At 47.0% G+C, this 25,986-nt stretch overlaps 1 protein-coding gene and 1 non-coding gene across 15 annotated transcripts in view; one reads left to right on the top strand and one right to left on the bottom strand.

Moving 5' to 3' along the window:
* MAPT (microtubule associated protein tau) overlaps window positions 1–25,986 on the bottom strand; it is a 123,182-nt gene that overhangs the window by 84,457 nt on the left and 12,739 nt on the right. The window lies entirely within an intron of this gene.
* On the top strand, window positions 708–780 carry TRNAD-GUC (transfer RNA aspartic acid (anticodon GUC)). The gene has a single exon. It is a non-coding gene; the product is annotated as a tRNA-Asp (tRNA).

Here is a 25,986-nt window from a genome sequence, read left to right as displayed (position 1 = left end):
TTCCCTGGTGGTCCAGTGGTTAAGAATCCACCTTTCAATGCAAGGAACACCAGTTTGATCCCTGGTCCGGGAAGATCCCACATGCCATGGAGCAACTGAGTCCATGCACCACCAACTACGGAAGCTTGCATTCTAGAGCCTGTGTGTCTACAAGAGAAGCCCCCACAGTAAGAAGCCCCCACACTGCAACTAGAGAAAGCCCACGTGCAGCAACAAGACCCACCACAGACAAAAAGTAAAACGAATAAATTTCAAAAAAATAAGTAAATAAAATTGAAAACAGTGAGACTGAGTGTGAACGGCAAAGTATATTATTTTTGCTTAGTACATACAATGTTTACTCCATATGTGACATATTTTATTGAGTTTGTAGAGTATTTTTTTTATGGAAATTTATTCTTTTAAAATTGTGAGTTGTAACTTTTAAAACTAAAGAATTAAGAAAATAAAGCTGTGTATCAGTGGTACGACTTAGTATTAATAGTTTTGAAAGTATAGGCAATTTTTACGGATGTCTCGCTTTTATTAAAGTTCACCTATTAGTACCAAATGATAATTTACATAAAATATCATTATATCAGGCTACAACCAAAGAATCAAACTCATTAGATGAAAAAAAATTTTAACAAATTCTTGTACTTTTTCCCCCCCTCCATTTTTTTATACTATAGTATTCACTTTTATTTTAAAAAAATCATGGTGGGAAGTCCCTGGTGGTTCAGTGGTTAGGACTCTGTGCTGTCACTGCTGAGGTCCCAGGTTGAATTCCTGGTCAGGGAACTATGATCATACAAGCCATGAGGTGTGGCTAAAAAAAAAAAAAAAAATCCTGGCATAATTATTATACGTACAGAGTTCAAAAAATATTTTAATATCTGTGTTTCTTTTCTGGCCATTATGGCTGCTTCACTTCATGATTATTTCTGAACATAATTTTATCACATAAAGGAGGGGACAGTTAAATGGCTGGGTGTCAAGGGGCTTGGTACCTCTCTTCTGAAAAGTGGCATATGATGGTGGGCAAACCCCTTCAATCAACTAGCTTCGATCACCCACAGATCTACAAGAGAGGGAAGATTAATTTCTGCCCTAACCCTAACCCTGATGTTCCTTTCTCTAAACACCACCTTACCCAGCAGCCACAGTGACAGTGTATTCTAGAATCTAAGGCAATGATGTGAAGGTTTGTGACGGCTTCTCAGGGCCAGGGATGAGCGATCCGAGCAGGGCCAGCAGAGGGTGATGCTCCCGGTGAGGTCTGGCCCCTGTCCAGCCCCGAAACCAGAGGCTGGCCCTCACAGCAGCCAGAGCCTGTGGTCCCTGCAGCCATGACCTACTTCCCAGTCCACCAGCTGAGAACCGGGCAGCCATGACGAAGCAAAATTAAGTGGATTTGAAGTGAGCCCAGGCTAAAAAAAAGTCTGAGCAGTGTGCAACTTTTTCTGGGGATGGGAGGCAGGTGTCATGGAGAGAGGAAGAGTTTAATTTTGGAAATTAAAAAATTAATTGGGGGGGGGGTCATAGAAATAACAGGCTTTGAAGCTGAAAGATCTGGGCTCAAATCTGGTTCTGCAATTTATTGGCTGTGTGATCTTGAGCAAGTAACAGTCATTCTGAGCTTCAGCTTCCTTATCCATAATGTGGGGCATATATAACCCCACCTCTAGAGGCTGACCCAAGATGAAGCCAAACCTCTGTTTTCGGAGTACTGGGTACCATCTTAGTTCTCTCTCCTTCAGTTTTTGATGATGACATAAAATATTCTACAGATAGAACCAAAGCCTGGTAGGGCCTAGGCATCCCACTTCAGGGCTGCCTGATGATCAGGCAAAGAAACCTCTTTGAGAGTCAAGAGTATGCCAAACTTTATCCAGGAAGAAACTTTGCTTGCCAGAGGGTGGATAGCCTGCCAGTAGGGACTGAGTACCTATTACCAATTGCCCTGGGAGCCCAGACTTCAGAGCTCTGTCAGCAGCTAACAAAGGCCAGGTAATCCTGGCATTTTAAATAAACATGTGCAAACTGTGGGTCAGTCAGTCAGTTCAGTCGCTCAGTCGTGTCTGACTCTTTGTGACCCCATAAATCATAGCATGCCAGGCCTCCCTGTCCATCACCAACTCCTGTGCATTCACTCAAACTCACGTCCATCGAGTCAGTGATGCCATCCAGCCATCTCATCCTCTGTCATCCCCTTTTCCTCCTGCCCCCAATCCCTCCCAGCATCAGAGTCTTTTCCAATGAGTCAACTCTTCGCATGAGGTGGCCAAAGTACTGGAGTTTCAGCTTCAGCATCATTCCTTCCAAAGAACACCCAGGACTGATCTCCTTCAGAATGGACTAGTTGGATCTCTTTGCAGTCCAAGGGACTCTCAAGAGTCTTCTCCAACACCACAGTTCAAAAGCATCAATTCTTCGGTGCTCAGCTTTCTTCACAGTCCAACTCTCACATCCATACATGACTACTGGAAAAACCATAGCCTTGACTAGACAAACCTTTGTTGGCAAAGTAATGTCTCTGCTTTTTAATATAAGGATAAATCACCAGAACACTGTATACCTAGGATTAGGAGACTGGATTGCAGGTGGGAGAGAATAATAAGGAAAGAAGGAAGGTCTAAGCTGTGATTTAAAAATAATGAAGGTTTTGTTTTTGTTTTCTGGTAGAACATTTATTGAGATCTTTCTATAAACCTCTACTAAACAGGACACAAGACTAGAGGTACCGATGGCCGTTTTTACTACCATCTGAGGAAGGCTAAGACCCGGGTTTGATTCCTGGGTCAGGAAGATCCCCTTGAGAAGGGATAGGCTACCCACTCCAGTATTCTTGGGCTTCCTTGGTGGCTCAGCTGGTAAAGAATCCACCTGCAATGCAGGAGACCTGGGTTTGATCCCTGGGTTGGGAAGATCCCCTGGATAAGGGAATGGGTACCCACTCCAGTATTCTGGCCTGGAGTATTCCATGGACTGTATAGTCCATGGGGTCACAAAGAGTTGGACACAACTGAGCAACTTTCACTGCAGACTGGGGAAGGCTATTCAGAGAACGTAGAGCCAAGAGAGGGTGCATTCCAGGTTCTTGTTGATTTCATTTGGATGACTGGATCCAGTCATACCTGTGAGATCTATCCCTGACTTTTTAAAATCTGGAAACCAATAAACTATCTTTTGTGTTTATGTCACTTTCTTTGGGCTTTAGATGTTTGCAATTAAAAGAAAAATACACCCTGGCTGAAACTTGAAATCCTCTAATGCCTCCCTCCACCTAAAGTTGGGCTTCCCAGGTAGCTCTGCTGCTGCTGCTGCTGCTGCTGCTGCTGCTAAGTCACTTCAGTCATGTCCAACTCTGTGTGACCCCGTAGACGGCAGCCCACCAGGCTCCCCCGTCCCTGGGATTCTCCAGGCAAGAATACTGGAGTCTGCCAATGCAGGAGACATAAGAGATGTGGGTTTGATCCCTGGGTCAGGAAGATCCCCTAGAGAAGGGCATGACAAACCACTCCAATGTTCTTGCCTGGAGAATCCCCTGGACAGAGGAGCCTGGCAGGCTATGATTGATAGGATGGCAAAGAGTTGGACACAACTGAAGCGACTTAGCATGCATGCAAACCTAAAGTTACCTATAGTAACTTCTTGTCTGTAGAGTGGATATAAATCACAGCCTTCTCAGTCACTGGGCCTGTCCCATGTAGATGCATAATGAAGTTTGGTTGAAATTAAATATGAAATATGATATTAACACATTATAACCTAGCTAAACATTCTTAGCTTCCTGTCTTTTGGAGGAGTTTGGGGAGATTAAAGTTTTAGAGATTGATTTATTCATTCAAGAAAAGTTGAGTATTAAGCACAATGCAGGTCAGTGGTTCAACCTTGTGCATTAAAATTCCCTATGGTGCTGTACAGAGATACCTATTGCTGGCTGGGCCCACTTCAAATTAGAATTCATATGGCCTGGGGTACGGCCTGGCCATGAAGAGTTTTAAAAGCTCCTCAGGTGATTTCTCGGGACTTTCTTGGTAGTCCAGTGGCTAAGACTCCAAACTCCCAATGCAGGAGATCCAGATTTGATCCCTAGTCAAGGAACTAGAGCCCACAAGCTACAACTAATACCGCAGCTAGAGATCCTGCATGCTGCAATGAAGACGGAAGATCCTGCATGCTGCCACTAGGACCCAGCGCAGACAAACAAATACAAGCTCCTCGGGCAATTCTAATGTGTAATTAAGGTGGGCAATCAGGACCATAGCAGTGACACAGACAGGACCTCACTTTTGCGAAGGCACCTCATGAAAGAGACAGTCAACAATCCAAGTGTCACAAGAAAAGGATGGCAGGTCACATGAGTCCAAGATGGGCACTTGTTAGTCTTGGGGGTGGGGGTTGAAGAAAACTTCCCTGAACAAATGATGCTTATACTGAGACATGAGGGACAAGTTCAAGTGAACAAGGTGAAGGGAGAGGGTAGGAAGGAACATTCCATGCAGAGGGAAGAGTGCACGCAAGGGCCCTGAGGCAGGAAACTGCAGAGTTTTCAAGGAACTAAAAGATGACCCATAAGGCTGGAAGATGAGGGAAGTGGTGGTGCCAGAGGTGTGAAGCCACTGGAATTTGGGACTTTTTTGCTACTGCAGCATAAACCTGACTTCACTGACTAATACAAGGATTTTAGTTGAAAGACAGTGGATGGAGTCCAGCTTGGATTCAGCTAAGGAGAGCAGATATGTGGGGAGAAAATGGAAAAGTGCCAGTGATGCTTTAAAAAAAGCCTGTCTGGGAAGAGGAGGACAGAAATAGGGTGATGGGCTGAGGGGGCATTATTTTGCTTTAAAGAGGGGACTCACTTAAACCTCCTAAATGCCAACAGGAAGGAGTCAGGAGAGGAGAGGACAGCAACAGGAGAAGGGGGAAATAAAAGCTAAGCAAGCTTCCTAAATGATGGCAAGGTGGACGAATGGAATCCAGGGCACAGGGTTGGGGAGGGCCTGGCCTTAGCAAAGTCACCCACGAGCTGCGGAACACAAAGGTGCTGAACTAGCACGTGAGATGCTTGGGCCACCGGCACAGGTCAGCTCTGCAAAACGCCTTGACCCCTGGGGGTCCTTCCTAAGACTACCAAAACCCAGTATCCCCCACCCCAACATTCAAAGACCATTTTCCCACAACAGAAAACAAATGAAACTGTCAAATCGCATTGGTTATATTTCCAGTATTCCAAAAGAGAGTTCAAAGGTGGCCTGTACTCTCCCTTCCCCCAATCTTTTACTTTGAAAAATTTCCAACTTACAGAAAAATTGTACAAATGATACAATCAGCACCTTTATATTCTTTTCCTAGACTCACCAATTGTTAGTATTTGCAACATTTGCTTTCTCTCTGTCACTCTCTGCCTATCCATGTATAACTACACACAAAACTTAATTTTATTTTATTTTGTATTTTCTTTATTTGGCTGAGCTGGGTCTTAGTGGCAACAAGCAGGATCTTTGATCTTCATTGCGGCATGTGGGATCTAGTTCCCTGACTAGGATCCAACCTGGGCCCCCTACACTGGGAACACGGAGTATTGCCACTTGACTGCCAGAAAAGTCCCACGAAACTTAATTTTAAACAATATTTTTCTTATTGTAAAATCAACATATGGGGACCTTCCTGGTGGACCAGTGTTTAGGACTCTGCTCTCACCGCCAAGGGCCAAGGTTTGATCCCTGGTCGGGAAATTAGGATCCCACAAGCCACGTGGCTTAGCCAAAAAAAAAAAGCAACATGTATGTGAAATCAAGTACAGCAAAGTATAAAGTACTTACCTATAATCCTACCACCAGAAACATCACTATCAACATATTCACATATTTTCTTTCAGGTTTTCCCCATGCATTTTCAAAAATAGTCAAGATTATTTTGAATATGCAATTTATATCCTACTCTTTTATCAGATGTATTCTCTTGATAATTTAAAATTCCACAGACATCACTTTCTAATGGCCACCTACTATTCTACATAACTGTTTCCCAGAGATTGGCTGTGTAGCTGGCTTCTGAGATTTCCTATTATTAACAACCCTTTGATGAACACTGGAGAAGGGAATGCCAACCCCTCTCCAGTATTCTAGCCTGGAGAATTCCATGGACAGAAGAGCCTGGCGGGCTTCGGTCCATGGGGTCACAAAGAGTCAGACACACTCTTCATGATTAACACACTCGATGAACATCTTAGTGTTTTTATTCTTTTCGTATTTCTCATTTTTTCCGTAAGACAGATTCCTAGAAGCAAAATTCTGGGTCACAGGGCAGCAACATTTTATAGCCTCTATTTACATCCTGCCAAACGGCTTCTTGGAAACTGGTCCAAACTTGTACTCTCACTAGCCAGACTTGAGTAAATGCTCTTGTTGAGTCGGGGAGGGGCCCAGGCACAGCTGGGAGAGGGGTGGCCCCCAAGAGGAGAACGCATCACAAATCAACTTTCACAGAGGAAACCAGGAGAGGGGGTGGAGAAACCCCAGTCTCCCCGGGCCTCCCATTTTGCCTGGCCCACTGCAGACACTTGAGACACCATTGCTCCATGAATAAACAAATCCACAAACATGTATTTCTGCATTCCCATCACGTGTCCAGCACAATAGACAAAGGAAAGAAAACAGTGAAAGTTCCCGGGGTGAACTGTGCCCATGGGGCACACAGGAGTCAAAACGAAACCCACCCCACTGCAGGCAATACAGCAAGTTTTCTTAGGACAAGCTGATCTCTGCTTAGGCTGATCATCTGTGGTCCTCCCTCCCCCCACAAGACAAGCTCCAATCTCACTCAGCTCCCAAATCATGCAGCTAAGAAAATGCAGGACGAAGAGTCAGGGGTGTATTAAAGGGCAGCGACGTTACCTAAGGTAACAGTGGGGTCTTTCGCACCTCCTTCTCTGCTGGGAGCTGGTTGACAGAATGGGCCTCAGCTGCAGAGAGGAAAGGCAGTTCCCAGCCCAGTGGTTCGCAGCCGAAGAGCTATCCCTCCACTGGGATGGTTTTCCATAAGCGACTCCTGGTTGTCTAAATGGGCAGGAGCAATCCGTATTGGCCGAGATGGCCTGAATGAGGCCTGCGGGGAGGCTGTGGGCACAGGCAGGCACACAGGTACATGTGTAATGGAACTGACTGGCTGTGCCCTTCAAGGGCTGCGTGGTCAGGGAGGGCAGGTGTGACATCACGGTCACCCTGGGAGAAAAGCCAGGTCTGTGAAGTCATGGGGTTCTGGGGCCTTTCTCATCCTACTTTGTGCAGTTTTGGGGCCTTGTTTACCTGCAAAGAGGGAGTGATGGAAGACCAGGCAAAGGGAAGTGGTATGGAGGGGGGCTGGGATCTAGCCCATTGCACTCCAATAAGCACCCACCACTCCCCAGAACCCGATAATGGTGATGCATGAGCAAAGCAGCCTTTGGAGAACAAGCGACTTGCACTCACAAGCTCCACACCTGCATTTGAGGTGGGTTTTGGAGACTCCACACTTTGAGCCCCTGTTGGGTGGTAAAAGCGCTGTTCCCTGGTCTCACCATCTGGACAAGAGGCCACTTTCTCTCCTCTTTGTGCACACCTGCCGGGCCTGTTGCACAGCTGTGAAGCAGGTCTTGGGCTGGATCCCATGGGAGAGCAGACTTGGACGTGAAATGCAAAATAAAGGGCTTGTGAGTCCACAGAGGATGTACTTAAGGATCTTTTGTTTATTTATTTTCTTAAGCTATTTTTAAAGCCAAGTCTTTTTTTTTTTGGCTGCACTGGGCGGGCTTCTCTTGTTGTGGCTCTTGAGCTTAGTCGCCTCAGGGCATGTGGGATCTTAGTTCCTTGATCAAGGATTGAACTGTCATCCCCTGTACTGGAAGGCTGATTCTTAACCACTGGACCACCAGGCAAGTCCCAAAGGTCTCTTAAATCTAAATCCTTAGCTAGTACTTGCTACCTGCAAGGCTCTATGCACTTTACAAATCTTAATTCATTTAATTCTCTTTCAAATCCTATGAGGTCGGTATTATCATTATTCTGATTTTCTAGGAGAGGAAACTCAGGCAGAGAGGCTGAACAACCTGGCTGAGTTCATACCACTAGGACACCGCAGAGCTGGGATTTGAATCCAGGCCACCTGGCTCCACAGTGTGTGCAGAGATCAAAGTCTCATGCAACATGAAACTGGCTGAGTCAACGACAGCTGCAATCCCATCATGAGCTGCAGAGTGAGGAAGGCTCTCGTAAGAAAGATTGTGGTTACCTTTTACAGGACCACCTCAGAATCACACAGAGCCTTGAAATGGAGGCTGGCTGGCTCTGGGCATTTGCCCAAGTGCCCACAAGTAAACCTGGGACAGCCAGACAATACTCAGGCTGTCCTTCACTGGGCATGTCTCATGCTCTTAAATCAGGACTAAGCTCTGTGGGATTTCTAAGCTAAACCAGGCATGAAGGGGCTGCTGTATCCTGCTGGGTTCGGGGGATCTGCCCTAGCCTGGCCTTACCTCCTGGTGGAGATCCAGTCCCAATGTTGGCCCCATATTTGGACCACATTCTGATCCCATTAGTGAAAAATCTGAGTCATGATAGATAACAACCAATGGTGGAGGAAGGCCTCAGGTAACACCAGTTCTAGGAGCATTCTCTGTTAAGAGAATCTGTATATCAAGACGCCTCAATATAATAACATAACACCTTTATTGTACATATGAAACTGACTGAAAACCACAGTGTGTGTACACTAGCTAGACTCTGAACTTCTCGAGGGATCAGGACTGAGTGATTCCCAAGTAGCCCAGTGCCTTGCGCATAGCAGGCATCCAGACAGACGTGTTAGACCTTCTCAAATTTTAAGGTATAATTTGTCTGGACACTTTGGGAATTTTGATAAAACATCCCTTAACCCTGAAAGTTAAAATATGGTGACCAACAGGCATCAGATGAAAGGAACCCTCAAGGAGCAAAACATAAGGCCTTTGGATGAGAGTCACAGACCTGCCCAGAGCTGTCATTATACAGAGTCAGAGAGAGGACCCAGGGAGTGTCTATCCATCAAAAAACATTTGCCAATGGCCCTGGGCTAGGTGCTCTGAAACTCCTTGAGGAATCTTCTAGTCTCTAACCCTTACTGCCAGCAGGATATCGTCAGAACACCCCAAAGACACACCCCTCTTTCCCCAAGGTCTCAAAACTCCACCCCAGGAAGTTCTTCCAGCTGTCTAGCTTGAACTACTCCAGACAGAATTTAAACCAGACCAACAGCCTGGGAGTATATCATAGAGTTAAATGGATCTAATAAGTCACACTTGTAAAGATTTAATCGAAGGACAATTTCTGATGTATCTTGAAAAGTTGGAATGACCTGTCCAGGAATGCTCCACATGCCCACAAGACACCATCATTGACTGGGGGCCTCCCCAGGCCCCTCCTACATTGACATTTGGTGACAAGATGCTTGCCTGGGCTCTTTACTCCTTGTCCCTTGGGGTAACAAGTGATCTGTTGTCACCCATTTAACTAAGCAATCTGTGAACCCCTCAGCTTTCCCTGCAAGCCTGGTGAACCCAGGCCAGGCACCAAGCTTCCTCCAGGGCAAGCTGTCCCAGTGGGGTTATTTTTTTGTTTGTCTTGTCTTGTTTTTTAATGAAAATTTTGTGTTTTTTAAAAAATTTATTTGTATTTATTTATCTGTGCCGGGTCTTAATTGTGGAATGCAGGATCTTCTAGTTGCAGCGTGTGGGATCTAGTTCCCCGACCAAGGATCAAACCCGGGCCCCCTGAATTGGGAGCACAGAGACTTAGCTGCTGGACCAGCAGGGAGTCCCTGATGGGGTGGTTAAGGCAAAGAGGGGCTGCAGCATGTGTGGGCCCTGAGGTGCTCTGACCTCCTGTGATCTTATAGGACTCGCCCTCAAGATGGCTGCCAGATCATGGAATCTGGGTTCCAGGAATCGAAATTTTCTGCAAGGGATTTTGACTGCCCATTCCAGAAAACCTCCCCCGGCCTGCTCTGTTATCAGCCCTCACCATTGAGGAACACTTCAAATTTCTGTCCAGATCTACATGGAGAAGTGCATAAAGATTTTCATCCCAGTTTTTTTCATGATAAACCCTACTATAAGGACAATTGAAGGGAATTGATCCCTAAACTTTCATTTAAAAATCTGGGGAGGGAAGGAAGGGGTAAAAAAATCTCTGCAATCAGATGTTTCTCACATTCATTTTTATTCCTCATTAACCATTAATGGCTTGCTCATTATGCTGTATAACAATTATGCAAAGATGCATACATTTACCACATGCTGGCCTTTCTGACGTTCATTATGACTTTAATTATTATTAAGTACCCATGGTGTGCCAGGTGCTAACCGCCAGATGAGGGGCAGGACAGGATGAAGGCTACTTGTCGCCAGTCAGCTGTTAACAGAACCGCTCAGCTTTGCTGCTAGCATTCCTGGAGAGCCAGCCCTGCCATTTCAGTGACTTCAGATGTGTCCCCTGTGAGTTAGTGGGAGACTGAGGAGGGCATGTCTGCGGTAATCCAGGCATTGGGCAGCCACCCCTTACTTTGCCAGAGCACTCCAGTCTGGTGTCCCTGTGGGACAGGGGAGGGTCAGGGGCCAGAGCTGAGCCCCCGAAAGTAGACAGGATGATGGAGCCGCCAGGCAGGCAGGAAGTCCACCCCTGGGGAGAGGAGGCCCCTCGGGGCAGCAAGGTTCCAGCAGAGGGTCCTCCGGGTTGTGCTGCTGAGAGTAGCCCCTGAGAGCTAAGGGACCATCTGGGAAGATTACCTAGCTGCTCTGAGCCTCAGTTTCCCCAGGTGAAAAAATGGAGGTAGAATCTGCAAATTCAATAGGCGACAGTTATGAGATGAGATGAAGCAGGAAGACACCAGCCATCACTCTTCTGTTGCCCTTGTCACTGTCAGCTCTGGCCCGGCAGCTGGTCAACAGCTTCAAGTGCCAGATGGGCGGCAGGGGAGCAGAGGGCTGGGGGAAAAAGTCAAATCCATCCTCCCACATAAAATAAATAAATAAACCCGAGGCCTAGGATCTGCACAAAGCCAGAGTGCTGCCCAGTGTGTTACAGGTGTGCACAGGGGCCAGGAACACATTCCCGGCACCAGTGTGCTCTGCCTGCAGCTCATGTGAAAGGTTCTCCTGTCTCAGGCAGCCAGGTGCGGAGGCCAGCCCACGAAGACCTAGTAACACAGGCATGTGTCTGAAATGGAGCTTAGTGGCTTTGAGCTGCTGGGCCCATCCTGAGCCCCTTTAAATGCTTTGGAACTTTAAGGCCCATCTGCCTCCAGCTGAGCCTAGCAGTGGGAGATGTGGGGGAAAGAAACACGAACCAGGCAGAGGAACAAGAGCCAGCTCTAGTGACAAACCCACTGTTTCCCACAAGATTGACTGTGGTCCAGTCATGGGAACTAAGCGTGAGCAGAGCCCTACCTGCTGCACGAAGCGGCAGGTGAGGGGCCAGGATGAGGGCTCTGTCCTTGGCTGGGATGAGGATTCCCTGGGAGGAGGGCATCCTTTCCTTCCTCCAGTTCTGTGAGTCCTGGCATGCTGGATGTAAGAGGGCACACAGTCTCCCCAGGAAGAAACATCTCCGGGGAGGCACCCCATGGGCAGGTGGAGGGAGGTATATAGCCCAGCGGGAGTGTAGAGAGTGAGAGGCAGGGCTTGAGTGGCGAGTGTCACGGGCAGGTGGAGAGAGCAGCAAAGACATGACATGGGAAGGGTGGAAAGTGGAGTTGATGAGATGAAGCTTTTCAAAATGTTATTTGTATGTTTGTTTCTTCCTGATGATAAAAGTAACTTATGCTGCTGTCTGAATTTCTGATGAGAATCTATTCATGCATTCACACACAAAAGAAATATGGACCTACTGAATTGAAGGGGAAAAAAGTGCATCAAGGAGAAAGCGACAGGCTTCTGTACCCCTATTTAGGTCTACAACTACCCTCCAAAAGCTTATCAAAGCTGGGCATGTTTCCAGGTCACTACCTATGGGTCTGGCTTCCCTGGTGGCTCAGTGGTAAAGAATCTGCCTGCTAATGCAGGAGACCCAGGTTCAATCTCTGATCCAGGAAGATCCCCTGGAGAAGGAAATGGCAACCCACTCCAGTGTTCTTGCCTGAAAGAGGAGGCATGGACAGAGGAGCCTCATGTACTACAATTCATGGGGTCAAAAAGAGTCGGACACAACTTAGAAACTGAATAATAACCACCTACGGGTCTCCCATGTGACTGGTTAGCATGGTGGGTATTCAGCAGTGCGGCTAAAGGCCACTCACTCACTGTGCTCTGTGCTCCACAGACAACACTGCCTCTCCTTACAGCAGCCTGGGAAGAGAGGTGCTACTACTTAGGATTTTCAGATGAGGAACCAGGCTCAGAGAGGCTGGACTACTTACCCAAGGTCACACAGCTAGCAGGGAATGGCCAAAAGTCAACCCCTGTCAGCCCTCCTCCAAGGCTTGGGCTCTTCCTATCATATTTCCTTCACAATCAGGAATGGTACGGAAAGCTGGGTAAACGGCATCTCACGTCCATTTTTTTTTTTTTTTTTTAAAGCATATTTCATTCTATTTTTAATGGAATAAATTGGCATGAAAAGGTAGGAAAACCAATTACATTTATGGTTTTAAAGTGAAAGTGAAGTCGCTCAGTCGTGCCCAACTCTTTGAGACCCCATGGATAGTAGCCTGCACCAAGCTCCTCCGCCCATGGGATTTTCAAGGCAAGAGTACTGGAGTGGGTTGCCATTTCCTTCTCCATCATGTCCATTTCTTAAGTAAGCCATAGTAATGACATAACATTAAAACAACATCTGGGGAGAACTGAACTGCCAAGTACAGGCCAGGTAAGTGCAGGAAGAGAGGACCACTGAGGAGCCTCCTTAGCTTTTGCACCAACAGTGAGATGGGCTGATTTTGGAAAGGAAGATGGGCTCCAGGAGACAGTAAAGGGAACAAATGACCAAAAGGGGTAGAAAAAGCAAGGGCTCTGGAATCAGACCACCCAGGGTCTCCTGCGGCTCACCCCATGGGTGGGCCGAATGACCGGGCAGTTCTGCCCTTCTTTCCCATTACAGAGCATCCATTATTGGGAACTGCTTCATTTCCGTGGGCAAGGAAAACCTCATCAACCTAACTAATATTTTCCAACAACAAATGTTGCTTCTGTTACTTCAGCAGTAGGGGCTGTTTCACTTGGGATACCCATGCATCTTCCAAGAATGGTAGACATTCTCTAGGAAAATTAGCATTTAAAAATTTATTTATTTTTTTATTTTTGGCTGCGCTGGGTCTTTTTTTTTAATTTATTTTAATTGGAGTCTAATTACTTTACAATATTGTGGCAGTTTTTGCCACACATTAACATGAATCAGCCACGGGTGTACATGTGTCCCCCCATCCCAAACCCCCCTCCTACTTCCCTCCCCATCCCATTCCTCTGGGTCGTCCCAGTGCACCGGCTTTGAGTGCCCTGTTTCATGCATTGAACTTGGACTGGTCATCTATTTCACATGTGGTCATATACATGTTTCAATACATGTTTCTCAAATCATCCTACTGTTCTACCACAGAGTCCCTAAGTCTTTTTTTTTTAATATCTGTGCCTCTTTTGCTGTCTTGCACATAGGGTATTTGTTACCATCTTTCTAAACTCCAGATATATGTGTTAATATACTGTATTGGTGTTTTTCTGACTTACTTCACTCTGTATAATAGGTTCCAGTTTCATCCACCTCATTAGGACTGACTCAAATGCATTCTTTTTAATAGCTGAGTAATATTCCATCGTATATATGTACCACAACTTTCTTATCCATGCCTCTGCCAATGGACATCTAGGTTGCTTGCATGTCCTAGCTATTGTAAGCAGTGCTGCGATGAACACTGGGGTACACGTGTCTCTTTCAATTCTGGTTTCCTTGGTGTGTATGACCAGCAGTGGGATTGCTGGGTTGTATGGCAGTTCTATTTCCAGTTTTTTAAGGAATCTCCACACTGTTCTCCATAGTGGCTGTACTAGTCTGCATTCCCGCCAACGGTGTGAGAGGGCTCCCTTTTCTCCACACCCTCTCCTGCGCTGGGTCTTTGTTATTGCCTACAGGAGTTCTCTAACTGTGGCGAGTGGGGGCTACTCTTCGCTGCAGTGCTCGGACTTCTCACTGTGGTGGCTTCTCTTGTTGCGGAGCACAGGTTCTAGGGCCACGGGCTTCTGGAGTTGCAGAATGTGGGCTGAGTAGTTGTGGCCCATGGACTTAGCTGCTCTGAGGCATGTGGAATCTTCCCGGATCAGGGATCGACCTGTGTCCCCTGCATTATCAGGTGGATTCCTAGCTACTGTGCCACCAGAGAAGTCCAGAATGTCTCTTTAAGTCGGATATATGCTTGCCATTTCGAAAGGAATGGAGATGGTTCAGTCTGGCCACTCCAGTAAAAGGACAGAACCTTGACTCAAAGCCAGTCCTCCAGAGGTTATCTCTTTACTGTTGTTTTTGTTTTATTTTTCTCCTTGAAGGCAAGTCCCAGTCACTAGGCATAATCCACTCTAGCTGCTGCTCTTGCTCTTCTGAGGGGTGACTACCTGGCCTTAAGGTTGGTTAGTCAACACAGGCTCATGTAACCCTTTAAAGCTCACACTCACTGTGGAATGAAATGGTTCATTAAAATCATTGAAATACCACCTTCCCTGATGGTCCAGTAGTTAAGACTCCAGAGCTCCCCCTGCAGGGGGCAAGGGTTCAATCCCTGGTCAGGGTACTAAGATCTGGCATGCTGCATGGCATGACCAAAGAAAAGTCAGTGAAACAAGGGATCCTCAGGAGGAGAGCAGCAGGAGACTGCAGGAGAAGAGGTCTTCACACCATGGAAGAAAGTGGGAATGTTCCGGAAAGCTGCTGCCAGAGGGACGCAGCTGTAAACCAGACTGTGTGTCCTAGAGACTGGCCTCCACCGTCTGAGAGGCTCCTCCTTCACCTGGGATCTCAAATACTGTTGCTTCCCTCTCAGGCCTCCATCATGGGTCTGCCCTGCAGGCCAGTTGCATCTGAGGGTCCTTCTCTGGCCATCGCAGCCCCAGGAGGGAGGCAAGATGGGGCCCAGGAGGAGAAGGGGGATGGGGCAAGAGTAAGAAAGAGACCTGGGCTAGTCCAGCTTCGCCATGAACTCACTGTGTGACTCTGGGGAGGTCACGTCACATCTCTGGGCTGTTACCTCATTTCTCAAGTGGCTCTGGTGTCTGTTAAAATGCCAGAGTTGTGGTCCTCAACACCTTGTGCTGGAGTCTCTGCGGGTTTTTCTCAGTATAACCACAGAAAGTGGGGAGGTGTCGGGGAAGGGAGGTCCCCACAGGAGAAGGAACAGCTGAAGGGAAGGTGGTGACCCGCTCTCAGAATGTCACCTGCTTGGAGGCTGCTCCCACCCCTTTTACCGTCTTCTTCTAGCCCCTTCTTTCTCCTCCCTCCCAGCCCCCTCATCAGGTCATGAGCGGCCTTCACAGCAAGCTGGGATGACTCTGTCGGGAAGGCAGAGGAGGAGTTTGGGTGGTGGGTGGGAGGGGGAGCCCGGTGGGCTATGGGGGTTCTTCCACCTCCGTGGTTCTGGGAGGTCTGGGTTCCCCAGGCCAGGCAGAGTGACCCTTCACTAACCAACAGTAGAGATGCTCGGGCCTTGGGGTCAGGAGATCAACATTCTAGCCGCGGCAGCGCCACGGACCGCTTCTCTGAAGAGAACCATAGGACAACATGCTAATTAAAACTGAAAGGAGGCCCTCAGAGGATTGACTGGACTGCAGTTCTTGTCTGAAGGAGACCAGCCATGCCTTTGGCTTCCCTGGGTGTGGGAGGTGTTCCAAAGGAGCAGGGTCTTGGGCTGAGCTTTGCATCCTTCAGGGAGTGAGGGGGGATTCTGGAGGAACTCTGGGAACTGCACCACAGAAGTCACTCTGGAAGAGACCGGCCCCTGCCTGGAACCCCTCACCCCGTCTCCTCGACTGAGGTTCCGTTTCTTCCTTTCCCCAACAGGAAGTGCCACCCAGCCTGCAGTGGCTGGGAGGATGAAATGACATCATTTCTGTCTAAAGCACAAAGAGAAAAAATAGCACTGAGGTTGCTTTTGATATAAAAGGATGGGGGACTGACATTTTGAAGTAGCCTATCACATAGCCAGGCCTCAGGGAACTTGTTCTCGGGGGTCTCACTTGGAACACAGGCCACCAAGCACTCTGGGGACCTCACAGGGCTACTCTGCGTTGTCAGGAACCACAAGGATTAGACACTTTCATAACACGGGAGCCCACCTCCCCTCGTCTTCCTCTACTTTCAAGGGAACATTCTAGAAGGTGCTCTCTGTGTTCCATTACACACTTTATATACACTTCATGCGGGTGCACACACACACACACACAAACTGTGCTCCTGCTAAGTCCTGCTCCTTCAGCATATCTGGAAGGCTCTTCACACACACACACACACACACACACACACAATGCTTCTGCTAAGTCCCGCTCCTTCAGCTCATCTGGAAGGGCTCTGGAAGGCTCTGCACACACACACACATACACACACACAACACACACACTGCTTCTGCTAAGTCCTACTTGGTTTAGCTCATCTGGAAGGCTCCCCTGTATGATGCATGCAGTGCCCAGGCTGGCAGGCCGGCTAACAGATTTTCTGCCCTTCTGGGAAATGAGGGTGAGGCCAGATCAGAGCTTCTCCACCAGGGGGTGTCATGCATCACCTGGGGAGGCTCTGAAAGAACCTTCCTATGGATGAGCTTACCCTTTTGAAGTGAGCTGGGGCCTGAGCATATATATAAATTGATCTTTCTTTTCTTTTTTTTTTGGCTGCACCACAGCTCCAAGTGGGATCTTACTTGCCCGTTCAGGAATTGAATCTGCGTCCCCTGAATTGGAAGCTCTAGAGTCTTAACCACTGGATTGCCAGAGAAGTCCCCATAAATTTATCTTTTTTAAAAAAGGTAATGTGTACACAAGATAAAAGACAATAGAGTGAAAATGATGTCTCCTGCCTCCACCCATAGCTTCTCCCCCCAGAGGCTTCCATCAAAGCCTGATTTTCACCTTTCCTCCCAGAGTCAGGTTCCATGTAGGTGATTCATTCACCCTCCCACCTTATACACAAACAGTAACACACAATGCCCGCCTGGCTCCCTGCTTAACAAGGTGTCTGAGGGAGTAGCCAGAGCCACACCTCTGGACCCAGTGCATTTCTCCAGGGACCACGGCTTATTTAACCAGTTGCATCCTGACTATTTTCAGACTTTTGCATAACAGATAATTCCCCAATGAACCCCCACATATAAATTTTTGCTTGTATAGAATGACTAGATTCTCAGAAGGAGCGATGCTCTGCCAAAGAACATCTGATCAACGGTCACACTTCTCTCCAGAAGGGATGATTTTCCAACCTCTCTGGATCATGGCCACCTCATCCATGTAATAGTGGCATCTCACTATGGATTATCAGCAGTCCTTTAATTATGGACCAGGTCAAGCATCTTTTTCGTGTTTGTGGCTCAGACGGTAAAGAATCTGCCTGCAATGCAGAACTGGGTTCGATCCCTGGGTTCGGGAAGATCCCCTGGAGAAGGGAATAGCAACCCATTTTAGCATTCTTGCCTGGAGAATCCCAAGGACAGAGGATCCTGGTGGGCTCCTCTGGGGTCGCAAAAGAGTCAGATATGACTGAGAGACTAATACCCTCTACATCCCACCCACTTTTTTTTTTTTCTCCTGTAAACCATATATTTTTTTTCTTTTCCTGGGCATGGACATTTTGGTAAAGCATCTGGGGCAATTCTGAGGTATCCTAGGACCCCCTGCCTATTCTGGATGACCTAAGGCTCCTTGAAGCTCTAACACTATGGATTCTCGGAGCATCATTAAAAGCCTGGGGATCCAGGGACTGTCCAGGTTTCAGAGAGCCTGCCAGTAAGCTGGAGAAGCCCAGGTGTGAGCCTGAGCCCGAGTCTGAATACTGATGTCCAAGCCTGGTTGGGGCAGCCCTCTCTGCATGGGAGAACGGGCCAGCGTGTCTTTAGCTCATGTTAGGGTGTGAGGGCACAGGACATGATGGAGACATTTTGCATCTACTTCCATTGAGAGTTCTTTCTGGGAACCCAGAGCCAGCTTGTTCCTGCAACATCCACCCGCTTCCCTCCATTTCAGGTCTGTCTGTGAAGTCCTCTCTTTCAGCAACTGGGATTTACCCAGCTGTTCTGCTTGGCGCCGCCCCCCACCCACCCAACAATGAAAGGGTGCAAGATTCCCAGGGGTGGCTCAAGTGTCAGCAGCACATTGCAGCATCACTCGAGCTCTGCTAATGGCCATGTGTCATGTGATGTAGCTGGAATGGTTTGTAACTTAGCCTAGATGCACCGGATTAATGGCTAACTCCTCCACCCTTAAACACAGAGCTTCTGTTTTATAGGAAGTGCTCAAATGACTGTTGAAAAAATAAATCATTAACACCTGTCTAATGGCTCCCCCCTCTTTTGTCCAGAGGGTAGTTAGTAAAAGTTCAAATTGGTTCAGTTGAACTGTGCTTACAAAGACTCCAAGCATAAGGAGGTCCACTTCCTGACAGCCTCAACCAGCTTTCTTGCAAATTCAAAAGCCCCTTTCTTTGGTCCTGGGAGTGAGGATTGCCACGTAAAATATAGGATGCCTAGTTAAATTTGAATTTCAGATAAACAACAAATAATTTTTTTTAAGTATGTCCCAAATCTTGCATGGGACATACTTAATTGTATTGGTTTCCAATACAATGTGGCTTCTGTAACCAATGACCACAAACCTTAAAACAACAAGTATTCATTCATTGGTTTGGATGCCAGAAGTCCAAACTCAGTATCACTGGGCTGAAAGCAAGGGGTTGGCAGGGCCGTGTTCCCTCTAGGAGAAAATCCCTTGCTTGTTTCTTGTAGCTGCTGGTGGCTGCAGGCATCCATAACACCCTCATCTCTGCCTCCATCATTACATCATCTTCTCTTCCACGTTTTTAATCTCTCTCTGCCTGGCTCTTATAAAACACATGCGATTGCATTTAGGACCCAGATGATATAGGACAATCTCATTGCAAGATCCTTAATTTAATCACATAGGCAAAGATCCTTTTCCCAAACAAGGTCATATTCACAAGGTTCTGCAGACTAGGATCTGATATCTCCTGGAGGAGGAGCATTATGTAGCCTAGTACACTTATATTTTTAAAAAATGGTTGTTTATCTGAAATCCAAATTTTACTAAGCATCTTGTGTCTTAATTTGCTAATGCTGACAGCCCTACCTGGGCTGGAGCCTCTGCTCATGAAATGGCAGGAATTTAAGTGGTTTGTCTTGAATGGCTCACTGTCCTTCCTGCTATGCTTGTGGGGTCGTGGCTGGTCATTAATGGTCTTTGTCTCTGAAGTAGGGCTCATGGTTTATGGCAGCTTTCTGGTTTCCAAGAGGATCCAACAGCTTAACCTTCCCAGGTGGCACTAGTGGTAAAGAACCTGCCTGCCAATGCAGGAGATGTAAGAGACTTGGGATCGATCCCTGGGTGGAGAAGATCCTCTGGAGAAGGAAATGGCACAGAGGATCCTAAGGCTTAGATTAATCTAAAGACTTAACTTTTAAAAAGATTATGGCATAGTACATGTAGTTCTACTTTTAGCACTCAAAACACCAAATGCAGATGTGTACCCCTCCATCCTCCAGAAAGGTAGAGGATGAACAGATACACAAGTTATGTTTCTGTCACGTGTTCTGTTCTTTCTGTTCTTAAGTCTTTTCTCTTTGGCTACACTGCCTGGCTTGTGGAATCTTAGCTCCTCGACCAGGCATTGAACGCGGGCCTCAGCAGTGAAAGCACCAACTCCCAATCACTGGACAGCCAAGGAATTCCCAGGTCTCGAGTCTTTTTAAAAGAAATCTTAAGTTTTAATCAGTGTTGAATTCACTTATTCATCTATTTATTCATTCACTAAACAGTGACTGAGCATTTACTCTGTGCCTTGTACTGTGCCAGGCCCTGAAGATACAAAGACGAATAAAACATCGCCCGAGAGATGAATGCATTAGGGAACCTGGTGCCCAGGGAAGCCCCTCAAAATGCAATCAGAAAAAGCTGTAGAAATTAAACACAAAATAATGGACCCCAGAAATGCGAAAGCAGAAAATTTTAATGTTTGCTTCGAAACTAGTGGTATAGAAAGAAACCCAAGTAATTTACTAATTATCTTTAAATTCAAGTGACTATTTTTAGAATTTAGTTTTGGGGGAAATAACTTCTATTATAAGATATGTTACTTAGCCAGGGCTGTCTGAAGGTGATGGAGCTGTTTCCTCTTTCCATGTTTTTCGGATTCCGGAAACACGAGTGACTGTGAGGCAGATCCTCTGACCCCAGCCCCTCCATCATGGGCTCTGCCTCAGGCTTCACAGACTTGGTGATGTCACCCTTCACCTGTAGCTGCCTCCTGCTCCCCATTAGCTGGTGCAGGAGCACACTGGGGGATAAATTATGCCCATCCCCCAAACGCTTCTTATGATGAACAGGATTTTTTTATAAGAGGAAAAAAGCAATCTGTTCATCTAGTCATGGCAAGACACAAGCCCTCAAACTGAAATTCCAGGTCTCTATCCTATTAAAAAAAAGATCAAAACCCTTTTCTGGGGGTGAGGGAAGGATGGATTGAGAGTTTGAGATTAGCAGATGCAAACTATTATATATACAGAATAGACATGTAATGGATATGTACATATATATAATTAATGCATATATAAAATATATATATAATGCATATATACAAGGTTCTACTCTATAGCACAGGGAACTATTAATATAACCAATGCATGTGTGCATGCTAAGTTGCTTCAGTCATGTCTGACTCTGTGCGACGCTATGGACAGCAGCCCACCAGGCTCCTCTATCCATGGGATTCTCCAGGCAAGAATACTGGAGTGGGTTGAAATGCTCTCCTCCAGGGGATCTTCCAGATCCAGGGATTAAACATGAGTCTCACGTCTCTTGAAATGGTAGGCAGGTTCTTTACTACTAGTGCCACCTGGGAAGCCCCAATACATCCAATATCCTGTGATAAATCATAATGAAAAAATATGAAAAAGAATGTATATGTATAACTAAACCAATTTGCTGTACAGCAGAAATTAACACAACATTGTAAATCAACTATATTTCTATAAAATACATTTTTAAAGAACTTTTTCTTTGTCCCTGCTGGGGGAAAAGCAGTGTCTCTTCTTTCCCCTCAACCCACGCACTGGCAGTTGAACTAGCCGGCAGGACCCCTCAGACTCAGTCAGTGAATGAAGAAGTCAGGGTGGGGCTTGATCTTAAGAGCAGCAGCCTGGGGTTGAGGAACAGAAGTCCCAGGTTCAAATCCCTTGTCAGCCCAAACTAGCCATGTGATTTCAGGTGCCACTGCACTTTCCTGCACCCTGCCTGATTATAGTGCTGTGTATCTATTAATTCCATACTCCTAATTTAACCCCTTGGAGAAGGCAATGGCACCCCACTCCAGTGTTCTTGCCTGGAGAATCCCAGGGACGGGGGAGCCTGGTGGGCTGCCGTCTATGGGGTCGCACAGAGTCGGACACGACTGAAGCAACTTAGCAGCGGCAGCAGCAGCAATTTAACCCCTCTCCTCTCTTTTCCCCTTTGGTAAACATAAGTTTGTTTTCTATGTCTGTGAGTCTGTTTTTGTTTTATAAATTAGTTGATTTGTGTTATTTTTTTAGATTCCACATATAACTGATATACAATATTTGTCTTTCTCTGCCTGAAAATGAGTCAGATTTTTAACTGGGATTGACCATTCCTAAAGTCATCCAAATCAGAACAATATTAGTGTATCCAGAAAGCCAGGTCAACCCAATGTTCTTTGCAAACACTGGGCCCTTTGGGGTCGGGGTTTGTTCCGCTCGAAGGTGGCTGTTCCAGGGGTCTCGGCAGTGGAGACCCAGTGATGTAGGCTGGTGCCCATTACGTGGCCACAGCCTTTGAGGATGAGGTCCCTGCACCTGAGGATAGAGATATGACCAGCATGCCCTGGGCTGTCCAAGCATTCCTATGCTCCTAGCTTTGCATCCAGGGCCATGTGCAAAGGGGCCACATCCCTCAGCTTCTGCCCAGAACCACGGAACTAACCGGGTCCGAGTCCAGTGCTGAGTACCGCCATGTACTCCATCTTTCAGTCTGCGGTCCTTTTAAGAATTTTCTTTCTTTTTTTTTCAAAAAATATTTTTTATGTTGTTTATTTGGCTTCACCAGGTCGTAGTTGCAGCACACGTGATCTTCCATCTTCATTGCTGCATTAGAGATCTTTAATTGCAACATGCAAACTCTTAGTTGTGGCATGTGGGATCTAGTTTCCTGACCCTGAATTGAACCTGGGTCCCCTGCATTGGAGTGCAGGGTTTTAGCCACTGGATCACCAGGGAAGTCCCCTTAAGAACTTTCTTGAAGAAACATTTACTACTCACCTTGAAAACAATTTATAGACTGAAATGATCCCTGTCCCTCCCCTGGGGAAAAAAGAAAAACAACAGAACAGAAACTAGGGCGGGATCTCACATATGGTATTTTGGCTTTATAGCTAGTGTTTTTGTTTTAATTTGGGGGAGAAAGTGGGAGGCAAGAACAGAACTGAGAACTGATTCTTGTCATAGGTAGATGGAAGGGTGGCTGTGGGGAATGTATTTCAACATCATCAAAGTGCCTGGTGAGGTTGCAGATGCTAAATAATGTGCTACATGTGACCCCAACCTCATTGGTGTGTGTCCCTCCGTTCTCTGGCCCCCCTCCCTTTTCCTGGTTCTAGAATGTGAGCCACACTGGAGACCTGCGTGTGTGCTCAGTCACTCAGTCGTGTCTGACTCTTTGTGACCCCATGGACTGTAGCCCACCAGACTCCTCTGTCTATGGAATTCTCCAGGCAAGAATACTGGAGTGGGTAGCCATTCCCTTCTCCAGGAGATCTTCCCAACCCCGGGATCAAACCCAGATCTCCCTCATTGCAGGTGGATTTTTTACTGTCTGAGCCACAGTGGAGACCTGGGGGGAAATAAAGTGGATTGCTGACTAAGGGGGATCGGGCAGTACCCCTAGGTGGCCTGGGATATAGGTTTGCCTTCCCCAACCCCACTAGGACCCTTTTTCCTAACAGCAGGGACTTACTTCATCTGCCCAGGGAAACCACCCACATTCAATTAAATTCATCCCTGGGGTCACTGCCTGGGAACCTGAATGTCATTTTCCCTCCTGAGTCTATACCCCAGGGTTCCTCTGGGACCACATTTTCCAGTCTTTTGGTCCCACCTACCCCTCCATGGAAATGGTGAGTATGAACATTTTTCAAGCTGAAAGAAAAATGAGCTTCACTATTTGGTAAGTGTGGACCTGCCCACGACACTAAATTTGGGTCTGCCGTCACTGGAGTCATGAAGCAACAGCCCAGTTTAGAGGCTAGCTTTTAGTCTTAAATATTTTCTCTGGGCTCATGTTACATATGACTCGGAGGCTGGAAGGCACAGCTTCTTTGGTCATTAGCACTAAAGACATGTCTGTTGGCGTGGAGAATGGAATCAGAGGCGGAGGGTCAGAGGCTCTGAGGACCTGGAGACAGCAAGACAAGGTTCTGGACTGGGGCACCACCTGGCTGCCTCCCCAGCTCTAAACTCTCTGAACCTTGGTTTGTTCCTCTGCAAAATGAGGATGGTAAGCCCTGCCTCATAGAGGAGTGAAGGTTAAATGCAACAATATTTTTAATAAAATCAAAACCACCTGCTCCTACCATTATTATCAGCATCTTTGTATAGCAAAATAATGGACTAACAGTTAAGTTGGCCTGAATGAAGTAAGGCAAAGCAGAAATTTTAGAATATTTCAAAGGAAGTATGACTTTTATTTTCAAGTCTGTAGAACAACTGAACCATGTACTAGGAGGTGGAGAAGGTACTTTAAACAGGTAAAACTCATCTGACAGCAGCCTGTTTGATAGCATCCAGCTGCATGAACCGAGAGTAATTATTTTGAGCTTTGCATGTGCCCAGCTCTGTGACTGGGCAAGACACCCAGGGGAGCAGGAAAGCCACACAAGACACAAGACTCGCCCTCAGAGGGCACATCACCTGTGGAAAGATGAAAGCAGCACAGACAAGAAGGAAAACAATTACGTCAACCACTGCGGTGCTGAGGACTGCTGAGAAATGGAATGTGTTGATGTCAGGATCTTGTGGAGCGCAGTACCTGGAGGCGGTTTTCAGGGAAGAGTGATCAGGGAAGGTCAGGGTGAGCAGAAGGGAGAGGGGACATTCTCAACAAAGGTACCGTGGGTGAGCTAGGAGCAGAAAGGGCATGATATATGCGAAGGAGCCGAGAGGCAGGCTGGCCGGAGGTGGGGCTGGACCAGTAGGACTAGACAGGGAGCCCAAGTTGTGGCATACGGAGGCGGGCAGGCAGTGAGAGGTGGGGCCTGGCTCAGCAAGGGACAGAAGCGTAATCGTGGACTCATGCTCGGATGGGGGCAGGGCAGATGACAGGGCTGCTCTGGGAAGAGGAGTTTGGCAATGGCCTGCCAAAGGGATTGGGCGTCAATTTCAGAACTGAACTCGAGAGCAATTCATTATCATTTTCACAATGATCCAGGGGTGAAGTGATAAAGGCAGATGTTTCTTTTAGCACTGGTGCAGATGGATTGGAAAAGGAGAGCAGATCCAAGTGATGTGGAGGAAGAATCTGATGGTTAAGTCTGTTCCAGGATATGGCGGGAAGAAGAGTAAGACTCCATGGTTTGCCATACGGGGACTGGAGGATGGGAGGTTCCAAGGAGCAAAGTGGATGGGACTATGGCATAGTGAGGGCAGCTTTGGGGACAGCAAACAAAGGCAGACGATGTAGGGATACTAAGTATGGTCAAGGCCAGCCACTCATTAGAGAAGCCAGGCTGTTGTCAGGGTAGGGGCAACACACCAGCCTGGAAATATCAATATTTCCCAGTCTATTTGCATGAAGAAAAAAAAAAAATCCTCCATTCCCAGGGCAAAAGCAAATAGACTGCAGCGCAGCACCAGCTCAATTCAAATTCTAAGTGCAAGTGTTCAATTAATGAGCCTGCACCATGCCTCTTGCCACCAAATAGCCATTAGAATATTATACCATCAAAGTCAACTCCAACCTTTAATTTAATCACTCTTGCCTTAATCGATTCCTGGCAAGTGCTAAACACACTGGCGGGAAGAGGCTGCCCCAGGGCATAATTAGAATATGAGATTCAGCACCAAGTCCCTGTTTGACTAGGAGGAAACTGAAAACCCCCGAGGAAACAGAAAGGCTCCCAGGGAATTAATTTCCTCTGAGGGACACAGCATGAGCCCAGGAGACCCCAGCTCCTCTACAAGAAGGGGGCACTGGCAGGGTGGGATATCACTTGAGGTCATACTAAAGCCACCCCACCCACTGTCCTGTACCTGGCTTTCAGCTTCCCCTGCAAAGAAGGGATAGATGAGACCAGTACAGGCTGGACTGTGGCTGGCTGTCCATGCATTCAGGCTCAGGCCCAGCTGCCTGGCCGCTCACCTCTGGGAAGCAGTCTGTACCTACCTGGTTGGTGCTAAAGGAGAGAGCGAGCGGCAGTGGCTATACCCTGCCAGGCTCAGCCCGAGAGAGACTTCAGATCAGGTGCTGGACTGTGGCTCTCAGGAGGCGCCCTCAGCCCTATCCCTGCAGCACTTTTTTCTGAAAAGCTCAGAGAAATTCTCCAAGATGGTTGTATTTTAGTTCTGTGATTACTCAGTGAGAAGAAAGGCCACATTATCATCCATTCTCAGAAGGAAGATTGAATAATCCCCATTTATTATTCAGGAATTTTTTTCCTTTTTACCAAAACTCTTGGCTTGTGGGATATTAATTCCCTGACTCTTAGTTCCCTGACCAGGGACTGAACCCAGACC

Source organism: Bos mutus, chromosome 19 (genome assembly GCF_027580195.1).
Source record: "Bos mutus isolate GX-2022 chromosome 19, NWIPB_WYAK_1.1, whole genome shotgun sequence".
NCBI classification, from domain to species: Eukaryota; Metazoa; Chordata; class Mammalia; order Artiodactyla; family Bovidae; genus Bos; species Bos mutus.
The sequence above is the reverse complement of the archived record's forward strand: the minus strand, read 5'-3'. Positions and strand labels throughout refer to the sequence as shown.